General features: G+C 35.7%; 1 protein-coding gene across 1 annotated transcript in view; it reads right to left on the minus strand.

Annotated features, from left to right (window-relative positions):
• Positions 1-14,011, minus strand: part of LOC111058344 — a 347,637-nt gene that overhangs the window by 185,437 nt on the left and 148,189 nt on the right. The gene's annotated exons all lie outside the window — the stretch shown is intronic.

Here is a 14,011-nt window from a genome sequence, read left to right on the forward strand (position 1 = left end):
GCGCCTGACAACAAAATAGGCTACCCGCAGTACACCAAACTGAGATTCACTTGAACTGTCAGCATTGGTTAATATTGGAAAGAATTGACATTACGTACGATGAATGCTGCCAGTATGAAGTGAATCACGCTATATTGGCGCCGGAACGCACCCTTTGGATGGCGGCCGTGTTATTTCAATCAGGCGGACGCCAAACCGACACCCGACAGATTTATCGGCCATTCAAATGCCTTCAGCTACTCAGCACCCGACCAGAATGCAATGAATAACCAACCGGCCAAGAAATCAAGTAGGCACTGTGCGCCTTCATCGTTTATTTCTCTTTGATCTAATGTGAGAGAAAATAAACTTAGAAGACCAGGCGAAGCATCAGCGTGCATAGATAAATAGGAGCCTGTTCAAAGGTGGGATACGATTTGTGGACTCGTGAAGGAGAAGAGTCATTGGTATTCCACAAATGGAGACATTGAAATCAGTGATAGACGAGGACTGTACGTGATAATAATGTGAGAATTGAATAATAATAGTGAGGTGCGAGGTAACGGTTGTAAAACAACAAAAAAATATGTTTTTAGAGGATTGAAATCTGGAATCAGGATGGTAATATCATTTTCGGACAAACTCTCTTAAAATATTACATTCTGAGATCAGAAAATACAATAATAAAAATCAGAGAATCACAGTAACCTTTCCAATAATATATATATTTACATTTTCATGAAAAAAAAAACATATTATAAACGGTACTCTGATTTCTAATTTTCAATGTAAATACAAGTAGCTCCGAAAAAGAAAGTTAAAATACAATCAACACAAGTGAGCTGGATATGAGAGCTCATATCTCATGTTTGAAATAATGCAACTCTTAAAATGAATTATTATGATTATTGCAGTGTTGTAATGAGCATAAGAGAATTTTTCATCACGAACTGCTTAATCACTTTTTGCTATTAGAAAGAACGACTAGCAGTCAGACAGAAGTTTTCAGTAGTTAAGCTTAGAGTAAGGAGAACATATTTATGAAGAATGAATTATAAAATCCTATCGATGATATTCTATTCTATGTTATCAATTGAATAAATATTGATGTATCACATGGAATAGGATGTGGATAAAGGAATGTGTAAGGAGTCGGCAAACATGACTGTTAAATGAATCAATTTTGTTCAAACTCGATATTTCCTCAATAATGAACAGGAATGTTCTAATTGTGAAGATGGAGAATAAGAAAATATTCCGCTGTTATTGGATGTGTTGTCTCAATTTCAGACACCACTCACCCCTTGCTACGGTTCCTAGCGACGAGGTGTTCTTTGTTTTCGCTGTGCACATGGCTCCTACATTCAAGAGCTGTCGCATTTCTATGTTGTCTGTGAAGAGTGGAAGGACATTGCCCTACTTTCGCACATATACGTTGCACTCTTGTCTAACAATGTGCAGGGCAAATTCAGGAGAAGAGGGGCAGAAATGAGAAAATAGTGATGCCAGACGGATTCATATCTCTTTACAAGATTTGGAACATACTAGCTTCCTTTTCTTACAATCCATCATTTGTCTTTCTCAACCAGTCCAGATTCCTCCATAATTTCCACTTTCGATCATTCTTATGACGTTATAGTTATTTGTAAAAAGCTTGAACTTCATTTCAAGTATTATTCTTGGGGATATTAAAAAGTACCCTATAGGAGATTGAAGAAGTGAATAGGTTAATATATCACTACAAACCAGCAAGCAGGGAATAATTTAATTTTTCATTGTTCTCCAATTGCGAAATAACATCTATATTAGATACTATTGTCATTCATTTGAATGCATGAAACCAAATTAGAATGATGTAGCCTACAAAATTATCATCTGGGTACTCAGCAGATTACAAAATATAACTATAGACAATCGATACTTGATACAAAGTTTAGTGACAGAAATATGAAAGCAAACTGCAATACCAAACAAAATATGTCTTATACAAATGAGTTGATTGGTTGTGCTTGGAAGTGATTTCGTGGATAAGAGGGCAAAAATAAGGGCTTTCAAAATTCAAAATCCAGTTAAACTATTCTCATTTTGATAACACACGCGAATATACAACTTGTATTATTGGTGAAGGGGGGGGGATCAGTGTCTCTGTGTGAGTGTTCTGTTCTCTGTTCACTGAGTTCTTCGCGTCTGTTCTGAAGAACAAAAAAACGGTAGAGCAAGAACGGAGCTGGGGACAGTGGAGTTCCTTCCCCCCACCCCCGAACCCGTCCCACACCCGTGGTGCGTTGTTCGGTAATGATTGTTGTGGGCCTGCAGTCTTCTCTTGCTCTAATTGCAGGCCACGTCAAGACAATGGGATACACGACCCGAGCTCACCGCAAGTAATCATCATCCCCGCAGCCATTGTACCCCCACTCCATACCCACCCACCCCTCCTCTCTGACTTCACAGTCATAGCCGAGAAAGAGCACCAACATTTTCCATATTTCCAGCGGGAATCACACCTTCGACTGTGCTCTCTCACTCACACACACTCTCTCTTCAAGCTGTTGTACGTCATTTATGTATTCAATACTGAACCTTAGTGTTCTCCAATTCCTTGTTGCAAGGCTCCTAATATGTGCTGGTTACATGCTGGCTATGACCAAGCATCCAACATTATTTTTATAAGTAATTGTAGAAGTAATATTGAACTAAAGGTTTCCAAACTCAAATCGTAAGTAATCCAAAGATAAGAATAAAATCTCAGAATTTGAATCTCAATAGTCCATTGAATTCAAGAAGATAACAAATAAAAGGTTATAAGTGAAAGAAACAAAGGTTAGTAGATTTCAATAATTGAAATAATTACTATTGTGACCTCATTCAATATTGGAGTACTGTATTTAGTACTCGACTAATATATCAGTAAATAGGCTATGATAATATTTCTATTCATGTTTTGTTAAAGATGTAATGAATTATTATTTGAAGAATGATTAAACCATAATCCTCATACTGGAACCAGTTGAACCAGGTTTATATCATATCGGTACTGTTCAATTCATTTGGAAAAATAAGGAAGGATATGACAAGAGCCGAATATCGAACAGTTTTGATGAAAAGGGATCAGAATATAGCCCGGAATAATGGCAATTTGATTTCATTTGAAACCTTTGTAAAATTGTCGAAATTTGTGTCTTGTTGTTGCAAGTTGCAATAATAATTTTTTTTAAATTCGACTGAGTCATTGTCAAATTCAAAGATAATTTTTTTCTTTAATACAATTATTCAACTGAGATTATTAGCTAGTTCTTATGCGGACATATCCGGACAAAAAATGATGATATAGAAGAGCAGCATTTATTGAATATTCAATTGGAGTATGTAATTGGTTTATAAATAGAGCATGATGAACAAATTGCAGAGATCGTTCAATGGTTGAAACATTGTTTGTTCATGGAATGAAGCACGTCAAAAGAGCAGAGTATACATTTTTCATAAGCCACTGATAGGCTCATCAAAATTTCAAGCCCATCAAATTACATGTCAAAAACAATGTGCAACCAAGCCGCGCCTGGAATGAATTCCGTTTCTGTTTCAATTTATTAATGCGCTCAACAATTACCAATTGCACGCCGATATTGAATCATTGAAATATTCTCTTATATGGCTGTTTGACGGTTTTAAACCATGTCGCTGGACTGAATGCTTATAAATTGAATATTTGAGCGATCAAATGAGAAAAATTATTAGTGATCCTGTTTTGAAACGAGGTATGAGATACAACAATACAATCCACATCATTTAGAATGCGAGCTTGCCTACAACGCTCTGATGGTAATCCATGTAATACTAATACCCCTATGCAGAAATACACATGGTCTGTTGAACTTTCAGAGCAGCACGCTTCTATTTTTTGCAATGATAACATCATCTACTCCACAAGCAGCTGGATTTGATCGTTTATCCAATAATGCCGAGTTTAATTGGTTAAATAGAGCGTGATAAAAATTTGTTCGAACGAGATACAATCAGCGAGGGTCTGTACTTTTGCCTCATTGTTTCAATAATTTCGATATGATAATACCACGAACTGGAGGAAATGAACTGTAATATCCTAATTCATTGTGAATAGGAATGAGTCGATATGAATTATTCATAGAGGATTGAATAGAATAAGAAGTACAAGAGTTAGCTAATCTTGGTTCTTGGTGGCACTGATTGTTGCGAGAGAGGAGAAATGAGAAAAATTGAAGAAAATAAATTATTTTAATAACTTTCAATGAATACATTTTAACCAATAAAAGACATGAGCATAATTTATTCATCTATTCCCCTGAGCTCTAATTCTCACCAATAATAATAGACCTAATATTCATGTTCATTCAATTTATTCGAATTTTGAATGTATTATTCGAACGACTCAGCAAAGTTTAAATTTATTAATGAATATTTTACCGATATTTACAGTATTGAAATGCATTATTCTTTTTGAATCAAATCGAAGGAGGATACATCCAGCGAAGCTGTTATGAAATATAATAATAATGTAAAATAGATAAATTATAGTGAATTTTCAATTATTATGATCTTAATGATTACATTAAATATTACAAAACCCATAAAAATCAGGTATAAGCTAGCAAGAAATTAATTTTGTTCAACTTTAGTTATGATTAGAATTAGAGTTGAACTGTGATTTTCATTATTTTCCTTCTACTGTGTCTTCACTACTATCAACCGTGATACCAAGAAAAGACAAATCTGAATTTACCACAGAATGCTGCGAAGTAGCTTATTATAATTATATATTAGACTAGACAGCTCCACTGCATCCTACACGCTGATAAATCCTGAACACAAATTATTCCACTTCGGGAAAGATAAATGGAGCTGAAATTGATTCCAATAACTCATTATCGACAGACACCTGGCTGAAAGAATCTATTCAGCTCTACATAAATTATGCGAAGAAAATTCAATTAAACATAGGACGTAGTAGGCGAGAGCAGAGTGTGACGTTCGCTGGCTAAAATATGAAATTCTGAAATTCTCCCGTTGATTGGACGAACAAAAGGTGGCGTGAGTGTTGGAGGGGGGGTAGGTTTGGCGGGTGAATTTGAAATTGCCAGGAAATTGGATCGGCCAGTTGTGACCAGCAACACTATTTATGACGCCGCCAGCTAATTAACAGATCTGTAAATAAATTGGACGCCGCACGGTGCCCGCCGGTGTATACAGGCCTAAGCTGTTCAGGGCCGATGTACACTGTACAAATGGATTCGCACGCGGGATAATATCAAGTAGAGGAGCATCATGCATGGTGAGCAGTCTCTTTGCGGCCGTGTGTCTGACTATTCGCCCCGCGGCAGGTTACACTCCGAGCTGTAAAGCACACCTAAATGCAACCGAATGCCGGCTAAATATATGTATACATCACTAGCAGGCTATACCAATAACAACATTTTCCATATTTCCAGCGGGAATCACACCTTCGACTGTGCTCTCTCACTCACACACACTCTCTCTTCAAGCTGTTGTACGTCATTTATGTATTCAATACTGAACCTTAGTGTTCTCCAATTCCTTGTTGCAAGGCTCCTAATATGTGCTGGTTACATGCTGGCTATGACCAAGCATCCAACATTATTTTTATAAGTAATTGTAGAAGTAATATTGAACTAAAGGTTTCCAAACTCAAATCGTAAGTAATCCAAAGATAAGAATAAAATCTCAGAATTTGAATCTCAATAGTCCATTGAATTCAAGAAGATAACAAATAAAAGGTTATAAGTGAAAGAAACAAAGGTTAGTAGATTTCAATAATTGAAATAATTATTATTGTGACCTCATTCAATATTGGAGTACTGTATTTAGTACTCGACTAATATATCAGTAACTAGGCTATGATAATATTTCTATTCATGTTTTGTTAAAGATGTAATGAATTATTATTTGAAGAATGATTAAACCATAATCCTCATACTGGAACCAGTTGAACCAGGTTTATATCATATCGGTACTGTTCAATTCATTTGGAAAAATAAGGAAGGATATGACAAGAGCCGAATATCGAACAGTTTTGATGAAAAGGGATCAGAATATAGCCCGGAATAATGGCAATTTGATTTCATTTGAAACCTTTGTAAAATTGTCGAAATTTGTGTCTTGTTGTTGCAAGTTGCAATAATAATTTTTTTTAAATTCGACTGAGTCATTGTCAAATTCAAAGATAATTTTTTTCTTTAATACAATTATTCAACTGAGATTATTAGCTAGTTCTTATGCGGACATATCCGGACAAAAAATGATGATATAGAAGAGCAGCATTTATTGAATATTCAATTGGAGTATGTAATTGGTTTATAAATAGAGCATGATGAACAAATTGCAGAGATCGTTCAATGGTTGAAACATTGTTTGTTCATGGAATGAAGCACGTCAAAAGAGCAGAGTATACATTTTTCATAAGCCACTGATAGGCTCATCAAAATTTCAAGCCCATCAAATTACATGTCAAAAACAATGTGCAACCAAGCCGCGCCTGGAATGAATTCCGTTTCTGTTTCAATTTATTAATGCGCTCAACAATTACCAATTGCACGCCGATATTGAATCATTGAAATATTCTCTTATATGGCTGTTTGACGGTTTTAAACCATGTCGCTGGACTGAATGCTTATAAATTGAATATTTGAGCGATCAAATGAGAAAAATTATTAGTGATCCTGTTTTGAAACTGTTTTGAACAATAGTTTCGAGGTATGAGATACAACAATACAATCCACATCATTTAGAATGCGAGCTTGCCTACAACGCTCTGATGGTAATCCATGTAATACTAATACCCCTATGCAGAAATACACATGGTCTGTTGAACTTTCAGAGCAGCACGCTTCTATTTTTTGCAATGATAACATCATCTACTCCACAAGCAGCTGGATTTGATCGTTTATCCAATAATGCCGAGTTTAATTGGTTAAATAGAGCGTGATAAAAATTTGTTCGAACGAGATACAATCAGCGAGGGTCTGTACTTTTGCCTCATTGTTTCAATAATTTCGATATGATAATACCACGAACTGGAGGAAATGAACTGTAATATCCTAATTCATTGTGAATAGGAATGAGTCGATATGAATTATTCATAGAGGATTGAATAGAATAAGAAGTACAAGAGTTAGCTAATCTTGGTTCTTGGTGGCACTGATTGTTGCGAGAGAGGAGAAATGAGAAAAATTGAAGAAAATAAATTATTTTAATAACTTTCAATGAATACATTTTAACCAATAAAAGACATGAGCATAATTTATTCATCTATTCCCCTGAGCTCTAATTCTCACCAATAATAATAGACCTAATATTCATGTTCATTCAATTTATTCGAATTTTGAATGTATTATTCGAACGACTCAGCAAAGTTTAAATTTATTAATGAATATTTTACCGATATTTACAGTATTGAAATGCATTATTCTTTTTGAATCAAATCGAAGGAGGATACATCCAGCGAAGCTGTTATGAAATATAATAATAATGTAAAATAGATAAATTATAGTGAATTTTCAATTATTATGATCTTAATGATTACATTAAATATTACAAAACCCATAAAAAATCAGGTATAAGCTAGCAAGAAATTAATTTTGTTCAACTTTAGTTATGATTAGAATTAGAGTTGAACTGTGATTTTCATTATTTTCCTTCTACTGTGTCTTCACTACTATCAACCGTGATACCAAGAAAAGACAAATCTGAATTTACCACAGAATGCTGCGAAGTAGCTTATTATAATTATATATTAGACTAGACAGCTCCACTGCATCCTACACGCTGATAAATCCTGAACACAAATTATTCCACTTCGGGAAAGATAAATGGAGCTGAAATTGATTCCAATAACTCATTATCGACAGACACCTGGCTGAAAGAATCTATTCAGCTCTACATAAATTATGCGAAGAAAATTCAATTAAACATAGGACGTAGTAGGCGAGAGCAGAGTGTGACGTTCGCTGGCTAAAATATGAAATTTTGAAATTCTCCCGTTGATTGGACGAACAAAAGGTGGTGTGAGTGTGGAGGGGGGGTAGGTTTGGCGGGTGAATTTGAAATTGCCAGGAAATTGGATCGGCCAGTTGTGACCAGCAACACTATTTATGACGCCGCCAGCTAATTAACAGATCTGTAAATAAATTGGACGCCGCACGGTGCCCGCCGGTGTATACAGGCCTAAGCTGTTCAGGGCCGGCCGATGTACACTGTACAAATGGATTCGCACGCGGGATAATATCAAGTAGAGGAGCATCATGCATGGTGAGCAGTCTCTTTGCGGCCGTGTGTCTGACTATTCGCCCCGCGGCAGGTTACACTCCGAGCTGTAAAGCACACCTAAATGCAACCGAATGCCGGCTAAAATATATGTATACATCACTAGCAGGCTATACCAATAACAACATACCAGTAATGTTCAAGTGAAGAATGGATGTACAATGGTACTAGCACTACATAGTTAGCGAAGAGAAACATTACTTGTAATAGGAGACCGACTAATGGATGTTTGAGTTTAGATGTGATTGATTTGGAGCAAAATGAAACCAGGTATCACTGTGAATGCCTATAATAGACATATTGGAATCAAATAAAGAATACTATTTCAAGTTTGCTACAAACAATGATGTGAACAATCTATTTAAAAATGTACTATAATATTCCAATGCCTTTACTAGAAAAAGGATATTAAGGTTGATTCAGAAAACATACTAACTTTTAGTTGACAGCTTAACAGTTGACAGGACTACCTAGCGACGTTGCCATTTTCCCTACGGCGTGGTTTTTGTAAGAGGTAGCTGTTCTATCTGAATCCGACTCTAATATTCATTCAGTTTTCATCTGTGGAATTGCAATAATTCCATTGCAATGATTCAAGTGCTTAGATAGATAAATTTGTACTCAGAATCCACAATAACTAACACTATCCATGCAACTAGGTAGTAGGGGAGATTATATTTTCTACAATCTTGGACTAGGCTTATGGAAATATCAGGAACAATGAGGAGCTACTAGGCTTCTTTAATTAGAGAGTGTCTTAAAAAATGAATTTAGCTTTGAATTGAAGTAGGTATCAAGTTTTCAAGTACTTCATATCCAAAGATTGCATTTGAAACTGCAATCCAATACCTATTCCTCCTCAACTTGAATTTAAATATTCTTCAGAAAATATACCGACCCATTTCATCCGTATTCCGTTCAACCTTCATGATCTCTCTCTTTAAACTTCTCTCCTCGCTCTAGTACCATCCCATCCACGATGGCACAGCAAGTGTCTCGAATGGAAGGAATGTCAAGCCAATTCATGAGTCAGGTTCGTCGGCGACATAAGAAGTGATTCGCGATTTGAAGAACGCGCTTAAGGCCCGTTAATTAGGACTTTGACTGCAGACAAGACGAACAAGCCATCTTCTCCGTATGGAAACCGTGGGCCTCTAATTAATAGCCGACTTTCGGCCTTCTCAAAAGGAAGAGCCCGGTCATTCTGGTTCCCACATAGTCTGCCTTAACAGGTCGTACAATGCCTTATATATCTTATATTTATATAAATTGTTTGTATACAATACAATGTAAGGACCGAATAACTACGAGGCCCTTGCCGGTTCTGTTTCAATTAAGAAATATTTGCAAGATAAAAAGTATTCCAAGATTCTTCGCTAACCGAGAAAAGTCGAATCTGACAAATTTATTACTGAAAGAACTTGAAGATGGACAGTTTGTGTTCCAAATGAGCAAAACGGAATAGAAAGGCAGAAAAGTCAGAATATCATAAAACTGATCAGAATGGATAAATGCAGGTTGGAGACGGGTGTAGACGGTTGATTCGAGATTATTATTTATTTATTCATTTATTTGAGATACATATGAGAGCACAAGGATGATATCCCATAATTGCTCTCTTAACACATAATACGAGTAAAACAATTGGAAATGATATGTTTCATACAAATATTGAAAGACATGAAAAGTCTTTACAAAAAGTCCCAAAATTATGAAGCAAGAGAAGATGGAGATAACACATTTGAGACATAATTGTGATAAGAAATATAATCTAAGTCAGTTGAGATAAGATCATCTTGAATACGGAACAAACTGAATAAAAATAATCGAAATAGATGCTTTCAATCGAACAAAATATTATTTTGTACATCAAAATTCAACAAAATAAAGAAAAAATATGTACTGTGTTTTGATAAACTCTATTGAAATTCACAGAACTCTGGCAGTGAATCCAGATACGTTCTTGAAGTTCATACTCCAACCACTACTTACAGGAGCTTGTGACGAATTAATACCGGCTGGTTGCAGATCAATTAAGCTCTGGTAAGCTTGATTTCCACAATGATAAACAATATACTTGATACAGTCTCGGAGTACGGTTCCAATTCGTTGAACCTTGAGTGGCAATTTGTGCTTCATGTAACTTAAGAGGATCTTCCAGCGAGGTGAATGGAGAGCTATTGGAAAACATCTCTATTAAGGAAGACGTGAAGAGCTTACTTCAGGGAATTAGTGGATTGTCACGTTCTGTCGTTGATGGGAAGAGAGAGGAGATATAGTGTTGAGTATATATTTGTTGATGCCTGATGGAACAACATACTTGAAAATGTATCTGCTCGAGCACTGGAAACGGATTTCAAGTGTTAACTGAAAGTGATTGATGCCAGAGAATAACGTTTATTGCGGTGATACATCTACACAATTCATGAAACTGAGAGGAAAGCGTCCATTGTCTGATATTCATTGGAAAATTGAACTATGAGGGAATATTCTTAGGATTAAAGAATGGAAACCTATCCAACAACTATTCTACTATCAAGATTGACTGATGAATAGCATTAATCTTATTAACCACTCTACCATTGGACTCAGCTGAATAGTCGATTTCCAGAGGTAATAAATTCAAGGGTTTTCTTTTATTTGAAATAAATGTTTTGTGGGGGAATTATAGCAGTGAATTTCACATTTCTGTGCAATCACTCAATGATAACTAATTATTCAATTGCAAAAATGCACCAGCATTCTATTCTGTAGTCAATCATCATCTGATAACTTGATTATGAGAGCCGTTATGCTTGTTATCGAAGGAAAGTGTATTAAAAATTCAACAGTCATGAATAAATTGAACATCTGTTCATTACATTGCATTCGAATGAGCTAGTGAATTCACCAACACACTCGCAGTACGACTGGACGTTATCTTATCGCCACTGTGTTTCGAGCTGCTTTCATGTTTGCTACAAGCGTTTTTTAATGATTTAATAAATAGAAAGGTGCATAAAAACTGTCAGCAATGACATGAAATGGTCATGAATATCGCGTGCGCAACCATAATGAAAGAATAATTTCGTCCATGCGTCAATCCATTGGAGCAAGAGAAATAGGAAATAGGGGTCGCAGTCGCAGCCCTGCTCATTATCACAATAAATGAAATCGTCCCTCAACTTTTCACTCGCATTTGGCAACTGAAAATAATGTGAATCAGACCATTGAATGATAAACTACTTCGTATCATGTCCACTTTTCATTGGAAAAGCAATTACGGCCAGCAATCCACAAATTACTTCGAGAAAAGACAATAGTTGTTCTATCTAAATGTTATTGCATTGTGGAATCCATTTCAATGGCATGCATGATGAATAAAAATGATCATGATAATGAATTGATATGGGAATCATAGTGAGCTTTCCATAATCGGAAATGAGTACTGAAATGATATGTGAATAATTTTGTGATGTTCGGAATCAATGTGGTAGTCAATTTGCTGAATTGCCATGATTATTTTTTCGGGAATATCTGGGAAAATGACGATATTACTCAACTACAAAAGTTACGTTATCACTACTTATTAGCTCGATCAGCTTCAAATTTCGAAGACGTTATATTTACTCTACTCAAGTGACAATCATGATCAGTTTGATGACTTTTAAGCATCATACAATGCGAGGAAAGCCAAGCAAAGCATATAAGGAAGTAGTATTCAAGCTGTATTTTACTCTGAAAGGACAGTAAAGGGATGTAAAGGACAGGTCCAATTAATTCCATAAAAACAAAAAACTACATCAAATTTTAGTTTAATCAAGGATCAATTAGCTTTATTGAGGTTCTCAAAGAGATGATTGAAGTTCCACCTCATACAGGCTAACAAACAAGACATATTCATCACAAATCTCCGCTCATCAGGTTTAATCTTGAAATTTTCTCACACAGCATGACTTTCATTTGAGCCATTAATTACAACCCGAGAGCGTGCAAGACTTGGAAGGTGTTTTTGAAGGAGATGAAGTAAGAAGTTGCACGATTGGAGGGAAGTAATTTTTTGGAGGACTTTTGAGACGAGGGAGGAATGAGGAATGAAAGGGATGAGTATCGTTCTTCATATTTTAATACGGGACGGGATGTGGACGTGGAGTGGCTTGTGGAAGATGAAGGTGGCTGCTGTGCTGCGACAAGGAAAAGGCTACTCGACCTATTTCCAGTCATCTACCTTGGTTATTCATCGAGCTTGTTAGAAATTAATAAACGTGCCACCCTCCCGCTCCTTTTTCGTCTGGTTTCTGATCCTCCCCTTCCACCCACATTTCATTTTCTCTCCATTTTTTGCAACGTCTCATTACATGATGTTCTTGCTAACAATCTTGTCCCGAGCGACCCCTCTGCTGCTCTCTCATCATTTCAATTAAACTCATCTATACTAATAGCTGCCGGCCAAGTCAAATATTTACTTTGTAGGAATATCTTTTCCGAGGGTATGCGGGAGGTAGTGAGGGAAAGGGTGCAGTTTGATCATTAATTATTGATCTTCTTCAGCTATTTTGATGTCAAACGAGGCGTTCATTTTGTGTACGAATATGAGCACCTGAAAGACGGATGACATGTTGATTAATATTATTAAAAACTGTTGGCTAATGAGTATTACTATGAATAAAAGACTGGACAAAATAATAAAAAACTTGATAAATTGGCATGACTCATCACTTTCTAAGGACGTGTCTCTTTCCCTAGAGAAAGATTACCCAGTTTTTGGTGTAAAAATAATTGATTGCAAGAGTCTGCAGACAAATTTCATAAATCTCAATAAGTGATTAAACAAAACTGAGCATCTAACAACCTTCAAAGCTTCATGTAATCGTTAAATCTCACCAGCAAGCCTACTTAGAGCTTGTGCGGATTGTTACAACTTGGTCGAAGCCAACTTGGGCAAGATCGGCAAAGTTATGGCATGCATTAACCTACGACCCTGTTAGTTGAATTCTACAGCAGCAATATAGCAAGCAACTTCGGCCATTTCCAGACTGCGGAATGCTGACTATTGTTTATAGTTGACAAAGAAATTTGAAACTGGACCTCCACGATATATTGCATATGAGCTGCACATGAATTAATATTATCATGAGTGTTTGAGTATCTACTACAAAAATCTCAAATTCTATGCTTATTATTGAAGAAAATTCATTTGTGAGGATTGTTATATATTAAATGCTTGCTATCAGATTATTCAATGCTTCATTCAATTAAAAAATATACTATCAAACCAATCCTCATGATTCAGCTGACAACTTCGACTTAAAGTTTTTCTGGGTTTTGGAGAGACACAGAGAAACTGATGAATTCAACATTCAAATAAAAGACTGGACAAAATAATAGAAAATTTGATAAGTTTACATGACTCCTTACCTTCAAGGTAACAGTGATTTCTAATTTCATACTCTATCATTAGTTTTCAAGTATTGTGATGGAATATTTATTTCCTCTAGATTTTCGATTTTCCATAAAATAATTATTTTAACAGAATGATACCGTTTATTTTCAATTTGATTGTGATCCGATTGAAATAATAGTGTAATATTGAGAGTTATTTTCATAGTTTCGTTCAGTTGTTAGGAATAAGCAAGTTTTAAGCAGTCAATGCACAAATACAGAAACTTTGCAAATTGCAGTAACCAATAACAATAAAAGTTACACAAATAAGAGCCCAGCTCCCCACATTTGCATTCAG

Source organism: Nilaparvata lugens, chromosome 4, assembly GCF_014356525.2.
Source record: "Nilaparvata lugens isolate BPH chromosome 4, ASM1435652v1, whole genome shotgun sequence".
Classification (NCBI taxonomy): Eukaryota; Metazoa; Arthropoda; class Insecta; order Hemiptera; family Delphacidae; genus Nilaparvata; species Nilaparvata lugens.